We start from the raw sequence: 23,408 nt of genomic DNA on the forward strand, positions 1-23,408 counted from the left end.
CAAGCACACGGTCAAACTGACCAACTGTCCCAGCAGCAGACACTCAGATACTCACCAACACAGCCCCCCTAATGCAGCACTTAGCGTACCTCCTCTCGGACAGCTCCCAGGCAAACTCCCGCTGTTAGCCTCTGCTGTTCGCCGCTCCAAGGAACAAGGATCAATTTCATATGAATAATGTGACCAACCACAGCCAACCAAACCAGCTCAGTTTGAATATCTGCTATGCCAGTCATCCAGAGAGAAGAAAATGTGATATCCAACTTTGGTAAAATTTCATGTTGAAAACTTTTTATTCACCTGTTTGTATGAATGGCTAAATAGAAAGTCATTAAAAAGCTATGTACTTCTTCACACGACTCTACATGCAACATAGAAACTAGGGCTTGGTTCTGCTTTTACACCAGTTCCATTCATTTCAAAGGAGTTACTTCTGATTCATACCAGCAGGAATGGGATGAGAATCAAGCCCCTAAGCCTATTATAGTGGCACAGATATAACAGAACTGATTTTCAGAGGCCGGCTGCCTGTACAACATGACAGTCTGCTATTATAGGATAAACAAATATAAAATCTCAAATAATATTAAGCAGAGGAAAATGCAACAATGCTCTGGGTATATAGACAGGAGGGGTTTAAAAATGCAAAATAGCCTTGAGAAGTGCAGGTCTCTGATGTTCCTCTGTGGCTTGACTGCCTGTGTTCCCTTTGTCAAACTGTAAATAATCAATATCAGTGGGAGTTTTCTGGCTTCTCCAACTTGAATAATTTCCCAGGCATACTACTACTAATAACATTTTCTAGCATGTATTAGTGTGACTAGGGAAAAGAGCACAGGCATGATGTTTTTTCTGACTAGCTCACAATAAGCATCTCAACTGCTATCTTTCCATCAGAGAGAGAGTCAAAATATCTTCTGCCATCCCTCTTGAGCACATGCTCAGACAATCAGAGCCATGCCACATGACAGTAATGATGTGATCAGTCACAACCAAACAAGCTCAATAGTACCTGAAAAGCTGCCACAACATTTCTGCAAGTATCCAGATAGTGGTAATAATTCAACAATAACTTTCAAGTTCAACAATAACTTTGCTTGCCTGAAATTTTTCTCCCACAAAACTTTGCATTTTTTCAGAAGCATCATGAATTCAAAAGGATGCATTTTGTGTGTTCATATTTTTGATAAATATTTTGCTCAGCTCACAAAGCTGTATAACTTGAATACTCTCGTATGGATAACATGAATCTGATACTATTCAACTTTCTAAATGTGAATTCCAAATTGAACTTGGTTCAGGATAACTAAAACAGGTTTGTCCCTAAGTTGCATTTCATGTATTTTTCCTCAGGAGGTGTTCCATAACTTGAGATATAAGACATGCAATGAAAAATAAACATAATGATCCAGATTTATTTCTGGCGTAACTCCATGGAGTCACATCAGGAATGAAATTAGACCTTCGTTTTCTCTGCTTCTAACCCTTAGGAAAATGATTTAATTGTTTACTATTAAAGGTGTAAGCCTAACCCCCCCAAAAAATGTTAACCATTAAAGCTAGTTTTTAAAAAAGTGAATTTTGACATTAGAAAAAATAGGAAATTTTGTGATAAAATTTTCATAAAAAATTTGCCCCATTTTTTCAACCACTTCCAGAGCTGGTTGAATTTTTTAATTTCAAATTTTGAAATGTCAAACTGCAAAATAAAATTTAAACTTTTTAAATGCCCTCCCTTTTTTTATGAACCAACTCTATTTACTATCTTTATCCCCAAAACAGATTGTATTGCAGGCATCCAAACTGCTTGTTTCTACCTGGGGAAGGAAAAAGGGGGAACTGCATGTTTAAGACCAGATTTGTCTGTATATATACCAAGGGAAATTTGAGGAGAGTTTTCACTCATGCCTGAACCTTCCTGTTATGCAAATGAGCTCTTGGGGTCTTACTCCAAATTAATTTGTTAAATGATATTTTATGACAGAAATTATATTATTTGTTGTCTATAACATTCCAGTTAATGTATATCTAACTGTAATTGTGTTGTTGGGTTTTTTGAATTGCAAAGAAAAAACAAGTTTAACTGTGTTCAAATTTGGTGATGAAATATCCAAGTGTTTGTAACTTTCTAAGTGAAAATCATCATCTTACAATGCTAACACACATGCGTAACTTATTCATGGGAATAGACCCAGTGCATTTGCAAGATCAGATCCCAATTTTTTTTTAATTAACTAAAGTAGTTCAAGAGACTTTGGATCAGCCCTAAAACCCTCCAAACTAAATTAAGAGTAAAGTAGCCTAATATTTGGAATTCCAGCAGTGAAACTTATAAATTTGTTAATGTGGAACAATAAAATACTGGGTACTTGGGAGGTGCAATGCATGTTTGTTCAAGTGCACAAATGTATTTGAGCACAGTTTACTAAGTTGTTGTAAAAGTTTTGTATGAAGTGTTGTGAAACCTCTGTTCATTTTTTTTAAAGTATATTTGAGTTTTATACATTCCCAGGGATGTTTTGCACCTGTGTTTGAACCTTACTTGTGTGCAGGTTGACAATGATTACTATACTACAGAGTGCCCACTGTGTTGTAAAACAGAACTTATTTTTGAAGCTCCAACTTCAAAGTCCAGAGTGAGAATACCTTAATTTGCTCAGAGGAATACATGATTTCCCATTAAAATGATTCTAACTTTATTATATAAATACTTGGTCTGATCCATTTCACACTTTTTGAAGCTAGTACACAGACATATTCACTGTGATTAAAAATGGAAACCTACACATGTCAGCGCCATAATATTAAGAACTGTGTTTTACAATAAGATGGTTTCAGAGTAGCAGCCGTGTTAGTCTGTATCCGCAAAAAGAACAGGAGTACTTGTGGCACCTTAGAGACTAATAAATTTGTTAGTCTCTAAGGTGCCACAAGTACTCCTGTTCTTTTTACAATAAGATGTTCATCTAGGAATGGAGGGGTAAAAGTAGTTGGGGAAAACAATTTATATAAGTTCTCAATCAGTTTCTGAATAGATGGCTTAACTCCAAAGTCATTAAAACTATTGCTGTCATGCAGAATGACTGAGTCTCTGTGCTTTGGAATGTGCATAAACCTGTGACTTAAAAGTAAATATGCTGGGCCTGATTCTCCTCTCATTTACACCTGCATGACTCCATTGACTTCAAAGGAACTACTCCAATTCACACAAGTGGAAGTGAGAGGAAAATCAGGCCCACATAGCTGAATGCATGGATAGCCCATTCCCAAAGTTCTTTCCATGACTTAACCAATTGGTTAACTTTTTAATTATGTGATCGCTTGGTGAGAGTGAGGTACTACTTATTACCAGAGGTTGCTTTGGAGACCATTTCACAAGCTGCCATTTTTCAAATGGGTCCTAGAAGGGTAGAAGTATCTAGATTAGGTTAGGAGTAGGGCCCTATGTACACCTCTGATGTGGGAAGAGTAAATAAAAGTATGATTTTGTGTAAAAGCCCAAGAATCAAACAAAGGAGGAAGCAAAGCCGAACTGGAATGTCTTCCCTCCTATCCCCAAGCCAGCAGAAACCTGTTCATAGGAATAAAGTCAGGGCTCTGTGAAGCTTCAGGGTGTGTGTTGCAGACAGGACAGGAAAGCAGTTACTCTCAGTGGTATGCTTCCCTCAGCACCAAATAGATATTCATACTGAAGTGTATATTAATGCTATAATCATTAACATTTTCTGTATGCCATCACCATCTTTAGAATGGAAAATATTGGGCAGGTCGGAGCAGAGAAATTAATGACACCCTGGCTCTAAAGGGAGCTTAGAAACCTGGAAGCAGGGTTGGGCAGCATTGCAGAAAGACTGGCAAATCAGCATTGGAGCTTCTTTCCCCCAAAGCTATATGGGGTCTGAAGGCTATTTGTCCTATCTCCTCTGCAATCTTTCCCCCTTCCAATCCCATATTCTTGAAGGGAGAACTTGTTGGAAACTCCACAAAGTTCACCTCAGGTTTTATCTTATGATATTGTGATATGCTCCATACTGAGAATAAATTTAAACACCATCACAAGTGAAAAGAAAAAGAAAGACAGAAAGAATGAAACATCATCACCATCATCTTCACTTTAAAGTTTGCTACTATGTATTTTTGTTGCTGGGATAGTTAGAGTTAAAAACCATTTAATGTTGCTTAAGTTCCAAATCCACCCATGCAAATCCTAGAAACCAAGAAAATATTGAGTTAAAGGATTATCTTCCTTAATCAGTACTTCACATTGACTGTGTTCAGGACTTGTCTCCTCTGGAAAATTAGGCAAGGTTGGAACATGACGTTGAAGAATCATGCTAGCTAGAATATTAAACATGACTTTGTAGGTAGTGTTTCCAGTAGGGTTTACCCATGACTTGACCTGATGTTGAACACTGCAGTCCTTGTCTATATTGATGCCAAAGTTGTGTTTAGCATCATGTTAGTTAATGTGACTTCTGAAGTTCATTTTCTAACATGACCTGATTTTCTAGTGAAGACAAGATCTCTCGCTTGCAATTCTAACATATAAAGATGCATGTGAGATCACTGTAACAGAAATACTTAACTCTGACCTCAGCAACATTAACACATTTACTATAGATATAAGTGAACTATTTAAGTGTCTGATGTGCTATTTGAATATGGGGACAGTGTGGGCTCAGACACAAAAACTTTAGATACAAATACAATTTTTAATGACCTGTAATCCCAACACAGTTTGATTAACATTCTTTAAACTTCACAAATATATCTATAGCTATCTCTTCAGCCTTCAGAGTTAATGTGAAAACTTTCAGCCCAAACCTATATTGCTAGGCAGTATTATTTAAGAGAGGGTGAGGGAGAAAAAAGAACGAACAAAACGTAAGAAAACTGGCTGCAACCTTAGCTTTGCAGAAAATCTCATAATTCTATTTTAAGTGAAAAAGTTGGAAAATTGGACAATCTTGTTGTCAGCATTGCAGCAAAATTTATATTGCAAAAAGGAATTAATATCCTAAAGTCTGCTATATTCTAAATTCATTACTCAATAGTCATAAATATATTTTACAACATTAAATAAATCATTTCAGAACTTTATGTGGGATCAAAAGAGAAGACTAGGCCTTTTAGTATCCCAAAAGCAAACTCTTGAAACACAATTGATGAAGCGAGCCAAATATGGAGTGATAATATTATGACCTAGCACTAAATAGTGTGCACATTCAGACCAAACTGTAAAACTTCTAGCTGTAGAACCAGACCAACACTTACAATGGGAAGAGGGGCTTAAAGTTAGAAACCTAAAGGCCATATTTAGATTTAAAGGCACCTAAATAAATGTGGCCTGATTTTTCTGAAGTGCTGACCCTTGCAATTCCCTTTAGACATCAGTGGAAGTTGTGGGTACTACTCATCAGCTCTGAAAAACTGGCCATATTTATTTATGTGCCCAGTCTTAAGCCCCCAAGTCTGAAATTTTTGATCCAAATGTCTCCAGCTACTACCCATCAACTTTGCTTTCAGTTCAGTCTTCAATGACAGTGGATACCCTCATTGGCAGTCTTTTCTGTGCACAAGGAAGCTTTGAGTCTCCAAATTGAACTTCTAAATGTGCAGCATATAAATGCAGCATATAAATGCAAATTGTCCATGTGAATTAATCCTGAGATTTAAATGGATGGTAGAAAGGATGATTAGATCCAGACAGGTATTTTGGAATTCAGACACTTTATAAATTAATATTGTTTTCCTGGCATTTGGACAGCTGCAAGTGGTATATAATAAAGAGATAAATCAACCATGGAAATATCTATAACTAAGAAATCTGTTTGATCAAATTGTGGGTTTAAATATGCCTAGCCTATCTGAACAACCAGAAATTATTAAAATGTTAATTACCATAGACTTGATATAATGCAAAATTGGGGTTTGTGTGTGTATATAAATATATATACACACACACACACCATAGACTTGATATCATGCAAAATTAGCATTTTAATAATTTAATAATATAGATGAACTGTCAATTCAGCAAAGATGCTTAGAATTGTCTGGCACACAGAATTTAGGGTATATCTACACTGGAGCTGGAAGGTGTAATTTCCAGTTCAAGGAGATTTGCCTGCACTAGCTCTGATGAAGACAGTGCACTAAAAATAATGTAGCTGAGATGGAACAAGTGGCAAGATGGACTATTCGCTCCAAGTTTGATCCCATCCAAAATCCTAGGTATATACTCAGGTGGCTAACCCCTTCTGACACCACAGCTACACTTCAATCAGAGATAGTGTGAGTATGTCTGCATGAGCTGGGTATTACATACAATTTAGAAAGGCTATGGAGGAAAACTTTGCAATCAAGCAGGACTAAATACAGTGAGTTCCACTTTAGAAAATGCTATTGCCAAAGCCAAAAAGAAACGTTTACTGAATCTGTAAAAGAAAATAGTTCAGAGCTATGTAAGCAGGTGCAACACTTTTGAGGAACTCATCCTACATGTGCCGATAATGAATACAGTGAAGGTACATCAGGGATGAGTTTGGTCCATTTACTTCACTGGAGTTCTATCTGCTGACACCAGCTCTTAATTTGACTCCAGATATGTTAAATATAAACTATGTGAAGAACTGAAAGGTTCATGTAAGTTATAGAATTCTCCACTAAAAAATGTGTGTGTAAGTTACAGAACACCTGCTGCAGTGTCAATTATTGTTGGAAATAACAGAAATGACAAATTTATTTAACCGTCTGAAGAAATTTGTTCTCAGTGCTTATTCTGAAAGATTAAAGCAAAAGCATGGCTTTACCTACCACAGAAATGTACTTACCTATTTGGTGAAATACATCAGCTGTTTAACAGTGCACAATGATACTAAACATATTTACGAGTGGAAGTGGGGAAAATACTACTGTATATCCAACTGAAACTATAAGGGGAATTCTGAGGTAGGAAACCCAACTTACCCAAGTTTGAACTTACGCAAGGTACTGGGGTTAACACTTCTGTTTATGTGAAAGGCTCTATAAGAACTTTAATGATCAAAGTAATCAGGACTTAGTTTTACATCTTATCTGAAATGATCACTGTGCTGATGGAAGTACCATTTAATTACATGCCAGGACATTGATTCAACACCTTGTCAGAGGAGAGAATGGCATCTACTGAAAAATTGAGGCTCTGAGTCTGTCTTACTACTCTGTGTGTATCTCTGCGCTGCAACAGGAGGTGTGAGTGCAGCTCATATAGGCATGCCTAATCTAGCTACCCTGGCTAAAAATAGCAGTGTAGACACAGTGACACAGACCCAGGCATGGGCAAGGAAAGCATGTCGTGTTTTCCCTGCTACTTTTAGCCAAACTAGCTAAATTAAAGCTAGTGCGGGTATGCCAACCTGTGCTGCAATCACCATCAATTGCAATGCAGAAATCCCCTGTGGATCTATAAGGTTTTTGGTTGTGAAGAATCAGATGGTATTCCCTTTGGAGACCATCATGTCACTCCTTAATCTTCCCAACAGTTAGAAGCCTTCTGGAATCCTTATTACTCTCCTGTGTTTGTAATTGGAAGGTAGATAGAAATGGCAGAATTCAGAAGCATTAAAAAACAATAAATGCTGTGTACTGTACTTGAAAGCAGTTTATTTATTGGAGCTTTTTAAGTACAACTTGGCAATCACTCCTAGAAGTAGCTGTAATTATTAATTGCACACCAATTAATCACTTTACAATATAGGATGTTTGTTTATTTAATCACAAATTTATGTTCAGTGTAATTCAGGAAAGACAGAAAGATAAACAATTACTAGAGACAGAGCCATCATCATGGGCTACATCAAACTGCTCTCTGATCTTTCATCTAGCAGAAAAAAAGCCATAATGAGAACCAACGGTTGGAAGCTGAAGCTAGACAAATACAAATTAGAAATAAGGCACAAATATTTAACAATGAGCATAATTAACCGGTGGAAAAACCTAAGGATGTGGTGAATTCTCCATTGCTTGAAATCTTTAAATCAAAACTGGTTATCTTTCTAACAGATACGCTATAGCTTCACCTGAAGTTATAGCTTAATGAAGAAATTACTGGGTGAGTTTGTCTGGCCTGTGTTATGCAGGAGGTCAGATTAGATTATCACAATGTCCTTCTGGGCTTAAAATCTATGAATCAGTTGACCCTGTTTTTTCTGATGTCATAAAATGAAACTACTTAGGCTTTGTTTTGTTTGAAATGATGAATTAAGAATAGCAGGGGCTTTGCAATCACTATCATTTAGAAACATTAAATCCCATTAAATATGAAAGTAATCTGCTTTTGTTGGCATTTCTGTTGAATTAACTATATAGTATGATGACAAATAATCTGCAGAACAATTCTGTTCTCTGAACCCTGAAGTTGTTGCTGTGCCTTATATTTACTATTTTTATATCACTGAAGAGAATATTGTTTTGACTCAGTTTTTTGTGTTTCTGATGTATGTACATTCAGAAGTCTGTGTTGTAAAATGGATGGGCGATCCTGGTAATTACATTTAATTATGCAGTTTAGAAAACTTCTAACTGGACTATTGTGTGTTGTATTTGCAATCAGTTTACTACAGGACAGGTTTGAAAATCTATATGACTCAATTAATCAGCGGCTTATTTCTGCAGACATCCAGAATTGTGGAGGTTGTTGGACATGGCAATAATGAGCTCTGCAAAGTAGAAAGGAATATTTTATAACATATTAATTCAGAAATACATTGCAACAAATAGCCTCTTGAGGATATTATAGCATGGTATAAGCAATCGCATAAGCGCTGCATAATGTGTAGACAAAAGCTACTTTAAAGTACAGGAGATGCATATATAATATGCATAGATCTAGTAGACTTGTAAAACATAAGGAATCACCATGCAGTTTGCAAGCACAGCTATGTCATCTTGAATTGGATTTTGTTTGAATGCAGAAAATGTTTCCCAGTTTAAGTAAAGCCAAAAGTTCTGATGCCTAAAAGATGCCTGCTGTTGTAGTATCTTTCGAGCACAAGGATTTCTTTTTCCAGTTTATGATAGTAAAAGAAATAGTTTTTGTAATACAAAAAGATGCAGCTTTTCAAGTATGTACTGTTTGTGCACTTTTCCCCCCTACCTTCACCAACAGCCTGGAATGTAGATCTCAGGGGTATCATGCAGCAGTACCTGCTGACAAGGATGAGCAATTATATGCTTCCCAAACAACTCTGCCTGCCAGTTCTTATATCTGACTCAGCATGATGTGCTGCTATAGAATCTGGTCTTATTGCCCCAGGATAACTGTTTTGTTCTGCCAAGGAGAGCAATTCCCAAGTATACAAAACTTAGCTCTGAAATGCTGCCACACTTGCACTCCTACTCTCTGACTCAAAAGGAAACTGGACCCATTGATTATGGGCTCAGTTCTGGGCCATTAAAGTTATTACAGATTTTGCCCTTGATTATTAAATGGAATTCTGCTTGAGCCACAACTGAGCTGAATCATCTTATAAGCAGAGGAACCAGATCCAAATATATGACTGTGATAGAGAAAAGTAGTCTACCTGTGTATTCTGCTTTGATCTGTTTTTTGTGTGTCCTTAAACAGTTAATTATAATAATAATAATAATAATACCTAGCTCATATGTGGCACCAATAAATATCAAAGTGCTTTACAATGGAGGTCAGTATCATTATGCTTATTTTTTACAGACGTGGAAATGGAGGCACAGAGCTAAGAAGTGGCTTGCCCAAAGTCATGTGCAGGCCAGTGACGAAGACAGGACTGGAACCAGGTCTTCTGAGTCCTACTTCAGAGCACTAGCCATTAGGCAACACTGGTTCCCTTATGGAAATCTTTAGGATGGAATTTCACTATAGGGGAAAAGGCTTTCAAAAATATTATTGGCTTAATATAGATATTGTTACATTCAGATTACCACTTGCCATATGGTACATTCTATCCAGGATGTGATGGGTGGAAACCTATCAAATGCAACAGACCCTTTTTCTTTGGCTGCCCTAGGAAGCCCATAAGGGTCAGATTTTTCAAAACATCTCAGTATCCACAAATGGGCCCTGATTTTCCAATGGACTATGAATCATATGAAATTTTTAGGGACTGCTTTATTCCTATTATGAAGCATTATTAATGAGAGTGCACACACTATTGCAGTGAGACAAGGATGGTGTAGAAGGGCACAGAATTCTAACCTTCTTTACCTTTCTCTGAGAATCTGCACTGGCCTGACATTTCACTTTCTTTGGGTACCAGAGGAAAAGGCTAGTAGTATTCCCTCTGTTTCAAATCAGTGATTCACATGAAATATGCCTGTTGAAACATACTTATCAATTGTAGATCACTTTTAGCAAACTGATTATATCTTTTAGAGACAAGGAATGTTTTATCTTTCATCTGACTGAATTGTTTGGTAATGCCCCAAAGTTGAAAAGAATAGGGTTATATTTGTCACTGGAAAATTCCACTTCCTAAGAACTCTTTATGAGTGCTGTGAAACAAGTTTGCTCCAACCTTGCCTTATAAGTTATAACCTGACAAACCAGATTCCTGGAGCTTAAAAATGTTAGCTATGCCACAATGAATGGAGCATCACATTTCATGTGTTTTTATTTTTTGTTCTTTACAGGTCTTCTGCAGTATCACTGTTGATTTCCTGATGGCACTATAGAATTTTAATAGTTCCAATTTCAGGCACAATTTGTTTTGTGCTGAAGTGTCAGCCCTATTTCAGTGGGGCTAAACTCATGCAACTAGTCAGGTGCAAAACAGCTTAGGGGGAATTTTCAAGAATGGAGACTGCAATGACAGACTATCATTTATTGTGTGGATTTACATATTCAGGTACTTACATTTAATTTTTTAAAAGAATGCAATAAACTGTGAAATATGACCATAGTGATTCTTTCTCATCAAAATGGGTATTTGTTATCAATCACCTTAACTGAGTATACTTGCAATGAAGTTTTACTAACTTGTGTGTGTGTGCAAACTATTTAATTACATTCTATGGAGTTTGTTTCTTCTATCCATGCTTTACCAAACTGTTCCAGTAACAGCACAGTTGCATTTAGGGATGAATAAATTATGGATTATATAATTATTTATTATCCTCTGTCTTTATTTTAACTGTAATTATAATTAATAATGCCCATTGGATAGAAACTATTATTAGCTAGTGTTTCAGTAGGAACTATTTTCTTGGTTTAATTTTGGGAAAGGCATTGAAAAACAGTAAAAATAATTGCAGTCCTTTTTCAAGGACCTGAGGCTTAAAAACTAACTTTTGGTCTGTGTTAATTATGGCTGTGAAACATGGACATTCAAACAATTGATAATAAAGAAACTACAATCCTTTGATTTATGGTGTTAGAAGAATTCTGAAAATATCATGGATAGGTCATGTAACCAATGAAAAAGTATTGGAGATTACTGAAACTCAGCAAACACTAGTCAGAGATCTTATGAAGAGAGAGATTTGTTTTGCCAGTGGACATTTTAAGCACTCAAAATCATTAGACATTTGAAAATCTTGACCTTTGTCTTCCCATACAGAATTGTTTACAATGTGTGTATTACTGTATTGTGTTCTGTGCTAACTAATATTTCCTGGATGATTGAAAGCTCTATGCTTTTGCTGAAGCATGAGATGAAGAAAAGAGAAGGAAGATCTTGTCCTAGTATTGCCAGGACTTATTGAAATGCTAGAGAACTTTGATAACGATTCTTATGCAAATTGAGTTTGAAAGGCTGATGATGCTACAAACCCTTTTCCACATTGATTCCATCGCAGACAATGCTGAGGAGATAACTTGAACAAGAGATGTGCTAAGCAATCTGAAAATGAGATTGCCATAAGTAAAGCCTCGATTTAGCACATGCCTAACTTTAAATCCATAGTCCCACTGAAGTCAATGGCCTGGATTCACTAAGTCTGCTTTTTTGCTGCAGAATTGTAAGCAGAGCAGGTAGCTAGAGATGGCCAGACAAACTCTCAGTTGACATATAACTGGCAGAGTTGATATAGCCACCTCCTCTAGTAGTTTCTCCCATGACTTCTGGTGTAAAGGGAGGGGAGGAAAGGGTATTCTAGGGATCAGGTTGGGGAAGAGGACATGATGGGATAGAACAGGGCTTCTCTGCAGCTGATCCTTCATGGGTGAGTGGTTCCTGAAGGTTCAGATTAACTTCAGTGAGGTACTCATATGTGTGTAGAGTTAGTCATGTGCTTAAATACCTTTCTGAACCAAGCCCAAAGAGTCAGAAATCCTGTGTTGTCTCTGTTAGTAGATTGTGAGATCTTCAGGACCATGTACATAAAAATATATACAGTTATAGTACTTTAAATAAATGCTTCATAACATCAAAAAAGAAAATAATCTATTTTTCTTAGCTCCCATTTCTCAACTCTGGACTTTCTTCCTCACCATACTCATGCAGGTATTCCTTCCCACTCTTTGTGCTTTGAAAAAAATAGTCAGATTCCTTCTTAAAACGCACTGTACCAAGAAGTTCTTTCTATAAGAATCAATACGTTTAAGAAGTGTGTATTTAAAGCAAACAGTTTTTAAAACACCTGTGAATGGCTTTCCAAATGAACCCCATGTATCTGGAATATAGTGTCAGCCTGATTTAGATTGTAAACTCTGAGACGCAGACTAATTCTTCTTTTGTTTTATTCCATGTTGGGGCTCTCAATAAATAATAAAAATTGTAACTTTCCTTGTTTCTTCTTTTTTGTTATGTATATCTTTCTGTATTGGCAAAAGTCAAATGAAGCGCAGCAAGCCATATTCCAGTCAGGGTATAGAGACTATGATGTCAACTTTTGGCTTATCAGGAAGAAAATTTCATTGTGTAAAATATATAACATTACATTTCTTGTGGTGGTAAATCCATATAAAAACAGGCTGGAAGTTTATTTGCAGTCTTTTAAACGGGGCACCAATATTGCTAAATGGTTTGCACCCAGTTCTGCTCTCAAGTACACCAAGGAAAATTGGAAGTGATGTTACTCCAGATTTACACAAATGAAAGATCAGATACTGAGCTCAGTTACATTTTTCAACTACATGTCCTGGTTTATACAAATTATTCTTACCACGTAAACCCTCACACTGCTAGCCTAAACAAATCTGTTGCCAACTTACTTAAGCCAAACCCCTCCAAGGTGTTTCAGGGTTTTTACACCAAATACCTGGCAATGTAGCGGAATGCAATTGGTGGTAGTGAGTAGTAAAATCCTCAGAATATTTGTGTGCTCTCAAAGGAAATAAAGAAACAGTCTAAAAATATTGGAGGGACTCTCCACTGGGCAATGGCTCTGTATGCTGCTGTGGACTTTAAAAGAACCTAAGCTAGTCTAGGATGGTTGTGGCAGAGCAGAGCTCTGGCATTCACCCTTTGCAGAGAGATGTGTAGGGCATGGAGGCTCATAGTCCTGATCTAGCACATCTGTGCCAGTAGGGAGTTCCCCTCCTGCAGAGGAATTCTTTGCTGACCAGTTGATGCCAGTTTTTCCAGCCTCTCTGTGCCTTCTAAAGTGCACAAAGGGGCCAGAAACTGAGTACAGAATCCAGCCATATATCCCTATAAACTGTAAACTGGTACAATTTGACCTCACTGGTAATGTTTGTGCTTGCGACATATGAGACTGGAATTGCAGTTGTTTGTATAAGTGAAAATTGATGCACAGTTGGCAGAGTTGGGGGAAAGCTTACACACTGTGCAGCAAGTGCCTGTACTGTTCCCAGCTCTAGTCAATGCTGTCTGTCAGAAACACCAAATTCAACCAACCGGAAAGCAAGAAGAATGAAGTTGTCCAATTCTTTTCCTATCTCTAGTCAGTTGGCTGGTGGAAAAGGCTAATTCTTTTCAAAGGAATCTAAAACAGAGTTTCTTTAAAAAGAGATTTAATGTGTTGGATATGGCAACAGAAGGGGCAGAAAAACACAATGACAAAGAAACAGTAGCCACCAGACAAGGGAAAGAGCAGCATGCATGACCAATTGAGTCAGTCAAAGTCTGACCCATTCTCAACAGGTCTCTCACAAAATTCTCAGCACAGTTGCATCAAAAATGCGATCAGTTAGTAGTTCTTATTTCCTGCATTTCTTTGTCATACTTTCTTAGTTAGGATTCTTTTTTTAAAGAAAGATATTTTAAAGGACTTGCTACTGTAAAGGGTATTGTATGGGTGGGCATTTGTCTGTCTTTGTAGGGATCAGCTGGGTGCATGAGGCATCAGAAATGAAACATCAGAAGAACTCCCAGGAAGCTGACTAGTTTAATAATTTTTGAGCTTTTTTGCTTGCTTGACTTGAAACTATGATCTTTCTTTCTTTCTTTCTTTCTTTCTTTCTTTCTTTCTTTCTTTCTTTCTTTCTTTCTTTCTTAATACATCTATTATTATTTTTGTAAAGAGAACTTCTTGGTGTACACTGGCATGTTCTGTGGAACAGTCACAGTACATTTATTCTGGTATGCCCAAAACAGTGCCTTGTTGTTGCAGGTATGTCATTGTTTTATTATAGATTTCCTCCCCTCCCCTCACCACACCCCTTTTGACAGATCTCACTGGACTGTTAATGTCCTCTTCAGATTGAAACTTGTTAACAAGCCAACATTATTTTAAAATAAATTTGATGTACACAACTTGATGTAAATGTTGTTTATGACTAGAGTGAGGCAAAAAAGTGAACTGTAGAGGTTCAGATATTTTTGTGTCATAAGATATTAAAAGCAGCATTATTTTCCAAGCTTTTGGGGGGGTCTTTTCTGACAGCGAGATGCATATATATAACTCCCATGTGCATTCCAACAGCAATCAAACAATACAAGAAATACAGCTGGGTCCATAGAAGGAGAACCATTTTGTAGTTACAAAATGTACAGTGAATAATGATCTACATTTTGTGAGTTGAGATCTTGCAATAGGAACCATTCAGTCACATGAAACCAGTGTAAATGTTTTGTTTCAGTATCTAAGGGAACAAGTGTAGTTCATATAAATACAACAGCAATTGAGCACAGAACCCTGTGTGGTTGAAGAGTAAAAATGGGTGAAACAATTAGTAAATATTAATACATTGTTTAATCCTTTCCTTCTCAAGTATCCCAATGACAGAAATTTGTGAATGATAAGTTTGTGAAATAAAGCCCTTGATAATGCTACTAGACAAGACACAAGCCTCAGTGTGTGTAACTATAAGTATAAGGTTAGTTTTACTTTGAGCATTGCAGCTAGGTGTCATATTTGAATACACTGAAATGGAGGGAGCTTTGTGATGTCTTCTACACTGATACAATTTTCCCTTTGAGTGACTGGCTTAACATGTATTATTCAATATGACAAGGATTGCAATTAGATCCCTAGCAAATCCTGATCTATGAAATTAACAACTCTTTAGAGTTTAGATAGTCTATATAGCTTCTTTTCAATTTTAGACCAATTCTGCCAAGCTGGAAAAGCAAAAGGATGCCCAGTAAGAAGATCTGGGGAATAAATAACTTTATTGGCTTGTGCAAACAGCAGAGTGAAATTATAAAATCCCCACTTTCCAACATGGAGCTGTATGATTTTAACATGCTATGAGACCCCTTTCTAACCTTCATATGGCAAATTCTATGAAATCGGGAAAAACTAGCGGTGCTTTTGTAGAGATGAGCATACACTTTAAATATATGAAGAAAAATATGAACATAGTCATGTGCATTGTTTTATAATATTTTCTGAGGTATATTGTTGTTTTTTTATTATGTTTTCATAGTTCTAACAGCCTATTATGTTTTTAGTTGTATATGGACCTGACCCCATTTAAGTTAACTGCGAAAATCCCATTGACTTCACTGGGAGTAGGATTGTAGATTATGGGCTACATTCTCTACTTTGCTGAGATTTATTGGGTGAAGGAGAGAGGGAACAGGAAACCATGACTCAGTTCTCAAATCCAGCAATTTTGTCCCCAGTATAAATCAGAGCATCCAGCTAGGCTGCTCTAACTTATGCCAGCTCACTGAGGTCCTGAGGAGGACCCTATGCCAGCTGGGAATTTGCAGATCAAAGCTTTAGTCATCCCCACCCCTGCCTCCTCTAACATACCTCCTCCCATGCAATGTAACCCCTATGCTGGAACTGGGAAGGCAGTTGGTGGAGGAGCCAGCTCTGCCAGCTTTATATCCTTTTACAGTTCTCTGGCCCCTTTGCACCACTTTAAGGACCAATGTATGCTTTTGCATTTCAAACATTTTGCTTTTATGTATGTTTGGAGGAGGAAGGGTGGAATTAATTTTCATGTTCTTTCTTGTTTATTTGTAAATTATTGAGATAAAAAGAGAGAAACATTAAAAAGTATTTTTTATTTTCTAAGTCCTGATTCTGACCTTTCATCAGTGTACATTCATGTGAGTCAGTTGACTTATAGGGAGTAACTCTTGATTTATATCTGTATATGTGAGGTCAGAAGCAGGTCCTACATTTCTACAGTTAATTAGTCTACATATGTGTAGTGGGTGAGAGGACATCGCTGGCCCCAGGCTAAATTTAGACTGGCATTAGCCCATTGTCTCTATACATCATTATTAACAGTATAATTATGACAATAATTTAATGTACCTCTTATATACTTTGTCCTGGCTTTCTTCTGCCATTTTCATTCCTGGGCATAGACAGCCCTTTGTGCCTTTATGCCATGATCCAGTGCTCTCACTCTTTGTGGTGCAGTTGCTTAGCCACTCTTTCAAGCCAACCAGCCACTGAAACGTGTTGACTCACAGACATTTGAACATGGGGAACACATGCATTTCTGTTTATTATTTGAATGTATGGTATCTACAACCTCACTCAGCCCTTCCCTCCTGTCCCAGACCCAAAATACGTAAGCTGAAATTTTCCAAACATTTTTAGGGAATCTAACCATACAAAATTGCCTAGAGTGTTTTGAAGAACTCAATGCTGGTGTATTTGTTACCCACTGTGGTAGTGCAGTAGCTGATATGGATAGCTTAATCTAATCATGCCACAGCAGATGATATCATACAACACCTGATAAGCTTTAATATGGATAATATGTAACCAAACAGACAACTGGCCAAAATTTTTGGAGCTCATGAGTGGGTTAAAATACTCACATGGAGATTTTTTTACAGTATTTGTTAGCAAAGTGGGCTGAATGATGCTGGCACATCTGTGAGATTAATGGTGTCATGCTTCAGTGCTGATGCACGATAAAATCCTGTCAGCTCTGTCACGGAGTAGGCGAACCAAAAATTACATGAACATAACTACAGGATCATTAAACATAGGCAACACCACTGTACCCAAAGGGTCCTCAGTGATAGCTAAAATCATGACCTGCAGGTAATTTTCACAGAGAGACACTTGAAATTACATGTTGAGACCACAATCTCTACAACTAATTTAATTATCCTCAGGACCACTATGATCTAGTCCAGAAAAAAATATTAGGTTTGACTTTGAAATGTGAATAATGCTGATTTGTCACAGATCAAGCTCAAAGCATATTAATGCTTTCAGCTGCAGTGCAGATGCATCTCTTCCTCTGCCTTTGGCCAGTTTTGTTCCTCTAGCTAAAAACTTTGATTTCTCATCCTCCAATAAATAGCGATATACAGCATACATAGCAGTCTCTCTTCCCTCTCTTTACATTTCACGTTGCTAATGAATAACATTAGCCTTGTTTTCAGGGTGAAGCTAAAGACAGATTTTAGCTGAACAGAGGAACTCTCTTCCTAGTCCCTCCCAGTGCAACCAGCCTAAATTATTTCAGGGATGGTGGAGTGCATTTGTTGGGTGGAGGTGCTGACCTATGGTGATGGCATGTATTGAAATGGAATGGGCAGGAGCTGTGATACCAGGAGGCTATCTGGGGATGTGTGACCAAGTTAACCACTGACACACCCTGTGGCCGGTTTCCAGTATAGTTAAAAGGTTAAAATGAATGGTTTCCAGAGGTAAAAAACCTGGGATTTTGCTGAGTGTCCTTGCACTCATGAGATAGGGTTAGACCTTGTGGCTCTCAGGGGATGAGGTCTCCGCCCTTCTGCACCCTCTGTCCCCCTCATGGGGGATAGGTCTCAGAACAAGCTGAGTCCTGGGGAGTAGGCCAAGCAGAGCCTACCCTGAGCTACAGGTTATATGGCAGGAGCCCTGCAATCCCAGCACTGGAACCAATTAAATGCCTGATATATGAGCATATTGGTGATTGGGAGGTAGTGCCCCTCCCCTGTATTTAAATGTAATAAAAGTTGCAACCTGCTGCTTAAAATCCATCCATGTGTCTTGTCCTCATTTTGCTGCTGAGTCCACATCAAATGCCGTTCACCTTCCTCAATGGGTGGGGGAAACTTGATGGGGACAGTGGTGAAAGGGGTATAGCCTCAGGAGCAACAGAAGGAGACACTTGCTGAGGGACATCAGTCTGTTCCTCTCTCACCTTTGGGGTCTCTGATGCCTGATGGCCAGTTGTGGGGGAGGAGTACAGATTGGCCAGCATTCTCTGGCTTCTAGGACTTAACCTGGAGCAGGAGCCATTTGGGGCCTCTTCAGGCTCTGTTCCAGCAGCCCCACCATACCCACCCTGAACTAATAAGGGGAATTGGGCCTGACAGGTCTAGGTCTAGCTGATCACCCATTTGGGAGTCAGGAAGGAATTTTTTTCTCCCCTGGGTCAATTGGCAGAGAACTGGGGAGTATTTTTGCCTTCCGTGCAGTACCTTCGAGCCACAGTTCCAGGGCAGTTAAAAGGATAAAATGAACAGTTCCCAGAGGTAAGAGACCTGGGATTTTGCTGAGGGGACTTATGCTCATGAGATAGGGTGAGCCAGTGTGGGTTCTCATGGACCAAGGTCAGATTTTATGGCCATCCCAGGCCAAAGTCACTACACTTCTGCACCCATTGTCTAGCCTCACTGGAGGTGGAGGTTTGGGGAGTGGCCGTGTTATGAGAGAACTAGACTTGACATAACCACAGGAATTATTTATATGCAACTAAACAAGAAGCACACAGAGTCCTGGTCACTGTCCAGCACTCTACTCATGAGATTAAATAAGTAATTGAGGGGGTTACAAAGATTTGGAACACAAATGATTTGAGTCTTTGCTGGGATGGTCCCCCACAGCAATGGGGATCTTAAATTTGGCCTTACATCCAATTGTGGTGATTCGGATGTTCCAGGTGATGGTAGTTGTTTTAGTCCTGGCCCTAATGTGCTGGGTAGTAAAGAAAATCAACCGATTGCAAGGCTTGTGCTTTTAAAGACCATGGGCCTTTCCCAACAGAGATTATATAAGGTCTGGCTGTTAATGAGGCAAGATGAGGGGCGAAAGCTGAGGGCGGCAGTGAGAAGGTCTTTGCTCAGTCTCAGTCGAGAGCCTTGAGTCTATGCTGGGCTTCACTAGTAACCCACTGAATTTGTTATAAGTGAAGGTCTTAATGTTATGACACCTTCAAGGAGGGGAGGATTATGAGAAAACTGGACTTGACATAACTGCAGCCATTTTTGTGTACTCAGCCACCATTAAGGCTATGGGAGGCCTTAATGGGCACAGGTGTCCCTACCACTCTGCTGGACTTTATTAGAGAGCTGAATAATGGAACCACTGCCCGTGTATGTCTGGGGAATCGGAGGTTGGCACTTTTTTAATCAGTATCTGATATCAGGCAGGACCCCTGCACTCTTTTGTCGGGCAATGGATTTCATAATGCAGCATTCCGTCAGGTCCATAGGCTCTCAGATCTTGAGTATGCTGATGACAGCTGATGGAGCTGTCCGAGAGGAGGTACGCTAAGTGCTGCATTAGGGGGGCTGTGTTGGTGAGTATCTGAGTGTCTGCTGCTGGGACAGTTGGTCAGTTTGACCGTGTGCTTGATTGCTTGCTTGTTTGTTTGAAAAGTGTGAATTGGGAGTGCTTTGTTCCAGCTGGGCCTTGAGTGGGCCTGACTGGTATATAAGGGCAGTCAGCAGCGAACCAGCTGAGCGGCGAACAGCAGAGGCTAACAGCGGGAGTTTGCCTGGGAGTTCGCCTAGGGAGAGCGCACTGAGGCTTTCATCTGCAGGTTTCTCCGAGTAGTTCCTGCAACAGTTGAGGAAGCTCCTAAGAGGACGGTGATATGGAAGGTGAGCGATCAGCTGTTGTAACCTGCACAGGTTGTGCCATGTTTGTCTTTCTTCCGCAGGACAGAAGCGACTTTGTCTGTACAAAGTGCAAGCTGGTCTCCATACTGGAGGAGAAGGTTCGAGGGCTGGAGAAACAAGTATCGACTCTGCGTTGCATAAGGGAAAATGAAGATTTCCTGGACAGACGTCAGGAGATGCTTCTACGGCCACAATGTTCTGAAGATTCAGAGCAGGCGCAGCAGGGACAGAAGGATTGTGAGGAGGTTTGGCAGCATGTGACCTCCAGAAGAAGAAAGAGAAGCGTCCATGCACCAGCAATGGAGATACAGGTGAGGAATCGTTTCCATGTTCTCTCTACAGGTGCTAATGCGGAGAGTGGACTAGATGGCCCATCTGAGGGAAGGGAGCAGAAGGAGACTCCACCGATTGGAAGGCAAAAGATGCACTGTCCTAGGGATGGGGGTTCCACGACCACCACTCCCAAGAGGAGGAGGAGGGTGGTGGTGGTCGGGGACTCCCTCCTCAGGGGGACTGAGTCATCTATCTGCCGCCCTGACCGGGAAAACCGAGAGGTCTGCTGCTTGCCAGGAGCTAGGATACACGATGTGACGGAGAGACTGCCGAGACTCATCAAGCCCTCGGATCGCTACCCCTTCCTGCTTCTCCACGTGGGCACCAATGATACTGCCAAGAATGACCTTGAGCGGATCACTGCAGACTACGTGGCTCTGGGAAGAAGGATAAAGGAGTTTGAGGCGCAAGTGGTGTTCTCGTCCATCCTCCCTGTGCAAGGAAAAGGCCGGGGTAGAGACCGTCGAATCGTGGAAGTCAACGAATGGCTACGCAGGTGGTGTCGGAGAGAAGGCTTTGGATTCTTCGACCATGGGATGGTGTTCCAAGAAGAAGGAGTGCTAGGCAGAGACGGGCTCCACCTAACGAAGAGAGGGAAGAGCATCTTCGCCAGCAGGCTGGCTAACCTAGTGAGGAGGGCTTTAAACTAGGTTCACCGGGGGAAGGAGACCAAAGCCCTGAGGTAAGTGGGGAAATGGGATCCTGGGAGGAAGCACAAGCAGGAGAGCGCAAGAGGGGAGGACTCCTGTCTCATGCTGAGAAAGAGGGACGATCATTGAGTTATCTTAAGTGCCTATACACAAATGCAAGAAGCCTGGGAAACAAGCAGGGAGAACTGGAAGTCCTGGCACAGTCAGGGAACTATGATGTGATTGGAATAACAGAGACTTGGTGGGATAACTCACATGACTGGAGTACTGTCATGGATGGATATAAACTGTTCAGGAAGGACAGGCAGGGCAGAAAAGGTGGGGGAGTTGCGTTGTATGTAAGAGAGGAGTATGACTGCTCAGAGCTCCGGTATGAAACTGCAGAAAAACCTGAGAGTCTCTGGATAAAGTTGAGAAGTGTGAGCAACAAGGGTGATGTCGTGGTTGGAGTCTGCTATAGACCACCAGACCAGGGGGATGAGGTGGACGAGGCTTTCTTCTGGCAACTAGCAGAAGTTGCTAGATCACAGGCCCTGGTTCTCATGGGAGACTTTAATCACCCTGATATCTGCTGGGAGAGCAATACAGCGGTGCACAGGCAATCCAGGAAATTTTTGGAAAGTGTAGGGGACAATTTCCTGGTGCAAGTGCTGGAGGAACCAACTAGGGGCAAAGCTTTTCTTGACCTGCTGCTCACAAACAGGGAAGAACTAGTAGGGGAAGCAAAAGTGGATGGGAACCTGGGAGGCAGTGACCATGAGATGGTCGAGTTCAGGATCCTGACACAAGGAAGAAAGGAGAGCAGCAGAATACGGACCCTGGACTTCAGAAAAGCAGACTTTGACTCCCTCAGGGAACAGATGGGCAGGATCCCCTGGGAGAATAACATGAAGGGCAAAGGGGTCCAGGAGAGCTGGCTGTATTTTAAAGAATCCTTATTGAGGTTGCAGGAACAAACCATCCCGATGTGTAGAAAGAATAGTAAATATGGCAGGCGACCAGCTTGGCTAAACAGTGAAATCCTTGCTGATCTTAAATGCAAAAAAGAGGCTTATAAGAAGTGGAAGATTGGACAAATGACCAGGGAGGAGTATAAAAATATTGCTCAGGCGTGCAGGAGTGAAATCAGGAAGGCCAAATCACACTTGGAGTTGCAGTTAGCAAGAGATGTTAAGAGTAACAAGAAGGGTTTCTTCAGGTATGTTAGCAACAAGAAGAAAATCAAGGAAAGTGTGGGCCCCTTACTGAATGAGGGAGGCAACCTAGTGACCGAGGATGTGGAAAAAGCTAATGTACTCAATGATTTTTTTGCCTCTGTCTTCACGCACAAGGTCAGCTCCCAGATTGCTGCACTGGGCAGTACAGCATGGGGAGAAGGTGACCAGCCCTCTGTGGAGAAAGAAGTGGTTCGGGACTATTTAGAAAAACTGGACGTGCACAAGTCCATGGGGCCGGATGCGCTGCATCCGAGGGTGCTAAAGGAGTTGGCGGGTGAGATTGCAGAGCCATTAGCCATTATTTTTGAAAACTCATGGCGATCGGGGGAGGTCCCAGATGACTGGAAAAAGGCTAATGTAGTGCCCATCTTTAAAAAAGGGAAGAAGGAGGATCCGGGGAACTACAGGCCAGTCAGCCTCACCTCAGTCCCTGGAAAAATCATGGAGCAGGTCCTCAAGGAATCAATTATGAAACATTTAGAGGAGAGGAAAGTGATCAGGAACAGTCAGCATGGATTCACGAAGGGGAAGTCGTGCCTGACTAACCTAATTGCCTTCTATGATGAGATAACTGGCTCTGTGGATGAGGGGAAAGCAGTGGATGTGTTATTTCTTGACTTTAGCAAAGCTTTTGATACGGTCTCCCACAGTATTCTTGCCACCAAGTTAAAGAAGTATGGGCTGGATGAATGGACTGTAAGGTGGATAGAAAGCTGGCTAGATCGTCGGGCTCAACGGGTAGTGATCAATGGCTCCATGTCTAGTTGGCAGCCGGTTTCAAGTGGAGTGCCCCAAGGGTCGGTCCTGGGGCCGGTTTTGTTTAATATCTTTATTAATGATCTGGAGGATGGTGTGGACTGCACTCTCAGCAAGTTTGCAGATGACACTAAACTAGGAGGCGTGGTAGATACACTAGAGGGTAGGGATCGGATACAGAGGGACCTAGACAAATTAGAGGATTGGGCAGAAAAAAACCTGATGAGGTTCAACAAGGACAAGTGCAGAGTCCTGCACTTAGGACGGAAGAATCCCAT

The sequence above is a fragment of the Trachemys scripta genome, chromosome 6 (genome assembly GCF_013100865.1).
Source record: "Trachemys scripta elegans isolate TJP31775 chromosome 6, CAS_Tse_1.0, whole genome shotgun sequence".
Classification (NCBI taxonomy): domain Eukaryota; kingdom Metazoa; phylum Chordata; order Testudines; family Emydidae; genus Trachemys; species Trachemys scripta.